The sequence below is a fragment of the Rhincodon typus genome, unplaced genomic scaffold, assembly GCF_021869965.1.
Source record: "Rhincodon typus isolate 14 unplaced genomic scaffold, sRhiTyp1.1 hic_rhity00009692, whole genome shotgun sequence".
Classification (NCBI taxonomy): Eukaryota; Metazoa; Chordata; class Chondrichthyes; order Orectolobiformes; family Rhincodontidae; genus Rhincodon; species Rhincodon typus.
In genome coordinates this window covers 1-2,500 of record NW_025975330.1, presented here as the reverse complement: position 1 = coordinate 2,500, position 2,500 = coordinate 1, and the positions used below count along the sequence as shown (strand labels likewise).

Below are 2,500 nucleotides of genomic sequence, written 5' to 3'. Positions count from 1 at the left end.
TACCCGCACGGAAGCCCACGCACACAACCACACGGCCCGCCAACTCGGTGTCCCCCGAGCGACGAGAGCGTGTAAGAACGCAACGGACTGAACGGGAAAAGCGTAGAGCCAGCGATCCACGCGGCGTTCGCCGGCGAGACGACCTCCTTCCTCGCGCACGCGATCGGCGCCTGCAGAGGACAGGATCGAACGCCCCCACCTGCCACACCGAAGGCCACGGACGGACCACGAGACCGGCGCCTGCGGCCCGCACCTTTTCCGGACACGGCCCTGTTGTCTCTGTCGGGCTCTCTTTTCAATCGATCGGACAGAGTCAGCGCGTACGCGTCCGTCGAGCCACGCACGAGGCGGACTGCGTCACAAGCCGAAACTCCTCCAACTTCCATTCGCTACCGGCCACCCGAGAACCGCACGCGGGCGGACGTACGGAGCGACGACCGACCCCGGGGAGCTCAGCACGCGAGGCAGCACCGTATCCCAGCGACGAAGCGGTCAACGTCGCCGTGCAACCCCACCGACAGCCGTGCTGGGAAAGGCGACAGCCGTGCTGGCCCCACGACCGCAGCTCAGACCGACGCCACGCGGGGCCCGGACGGGCGTCCGACGCGACGGGGGACCCGAGCAGGGCGCGGGAAAAAGGTCGAGCGCTCCGACGCCGGAGGGCTCCGGAGTCTGCACTTAGGGAGACAGAGAGGAACGACGTCCTCTGGGAACCCTCCCAGCCGCGCTCTCGCCAGCCAGGGGCGAGTGCGATTGATTTTCAAGCGACCCTCAGACAGGCGTAGCCCCGGGAAGAACCCGGGGCCGCAAAGTGCGTTCAAAGTGTCGATGATCAATGTGTCCTGCAATTCACATTAATTCTCGCAGCTAGCTGCGTTCTTCATCGACGCACGAGCCGAGTGATCCACCGCTGAGAGTTGTACGAGTTTGTCTCTCTTTCGGTCTTGTTCCTCGCCAGAGGAAAACGACCCGGACCGCACGTACACTCCCCGCCGCCGAAACGCGCCACCTGCCCGCCCGCAGCGACCCGCCTGGCGGCGGCGTGCGCGCGTTACAGCGCGTGGCACGAAGGTGCGGGTGGAGTCCCATCCTGGTGCGACCCGCGGGGCTCGTCCGGAGACTCGGCCCCCCTCGGAACAAAGTCACAAAGACGAGGGTTTGACTCTTAAAGGCCAGGGCGCCCGCGAGGCGCTGCGTGCCCGGCTCTCGAGAGACCGGAGTCCGTGACCGTGGCCGGCACGCAACGCGGCCGACAGAGGCAGGATCTCTGCCGCCGAACCGCGCCGACGGCGCGACGAGAGGCGCAGCGGCTCGCAGGAAAAAAAAACGCGGCGGTGGAGACGGACCAGGAATCGATCGACCGGCAGCGAGACCGGGCGGCGCCCGCCGTGACCGGACCGCGGGTGGCCGCAGCGACGACCGCACGGGACGGTTCGCCGCTCCTGACCCTCGCGGCGCGCGGCTCGGCCGGGCCGCCGCCGACGGACGTCGGACGCCAGGCACCGAGGCCGAGTGCCTGAGCCGCCGTCGGTCCACCGCACAAACGCCTTCCTTCCGGGACGCCCGCTGCGCCGAGCTCGAGGAGCGACGGGCGGAAGCACGCGGGTCTTTAAACCGCCGCCGACAACACGCAAACGCAACGGAGACCGCTCCCCTGTCGGGGAGGGTGCGACGCGCGAGTGACGTGCTGAAGGGAGTAGGTACCCTGCGGCCGAGGCGAAGGGAGCGTGACTAGACAGCCTCGACGTAAACCCCCGCCGGAGTTCTGGGACCGAAAGACCCGCGCCTGCATCGCCGGCTTCGTTTCCGGTGGCGAGAGAGTACGCCGGGGCCCTCCGTCTGACCCGAGCTCCCGACGACACGGTGCCGTCAGGCGGCAGTTACCGGACCTGGTGTGGCTCCCTTCGTGTATCACGGACCGGTCGGCACTGCCGGCGAGACGGTGGACGAGTTCGCGACCCGCCGAGGGTCCGCGCTCTCCGAGAGAGAGCGCGAGCGAGCGAGCTCGCCCGCCCGCGTGGCGTTCGGGGTGGACTCGGCAAACGGAGATTTTTTTTTTTATTTCTTTCTCTCGGTGCGTGACCTCCTGCCCGCGCAGGTAGGCGCCCGGCTGCGGGGACGAGAGACCGCGGGCTCCGGGGCCTCCTACCCCGAGAGCCTCTCCTGCCGGCCGCTCCCCGCGAGCGCTGAGGCTCAAGAGACGGTTTAACGAACGGGCGTACCCCCCTTGCCGATAATGATCCTTCCGCAGGTTCACCTACGGAAACCTTGTTACGACTTTTACTTCCTCTAGATAGTCAAGTTTGATCGTCTTCTCGGCGCTCCGCCAGGGCCGTGTCCGACTCCGGCGGGGCCGATCCGAGGACCTCACTAAACCATCCAATCGGTAGTAGCGACGGGCGGTGTGTACAAAGGGCAGGGACTTAATCAACGCGAGCTTATGACCCACACTTACTGGGAATTCCTCGTTCATGGGAAATAATTGCAATTCCCAATCCCT

The 2,500-nt window shown here is 66.7% G+C and overlaps 1 non-coding gene across 1 annotated transcript; it reads right to left on the bottom strand.

Moving 5' to 3' along the window:
- Window positions 1-765: 765 nt before the first annotated feature.
- Window positions 766-919, bottom strand: LOC125482389. Its single transcript, XR_007261630.1, has one exon. It is a non-coding gene; the product is annotated as a 5.8S ribosomal RNA (ribosomal RNA).
- Window positions 920-2,500: the final 1,581 nt, after the last annotated feature.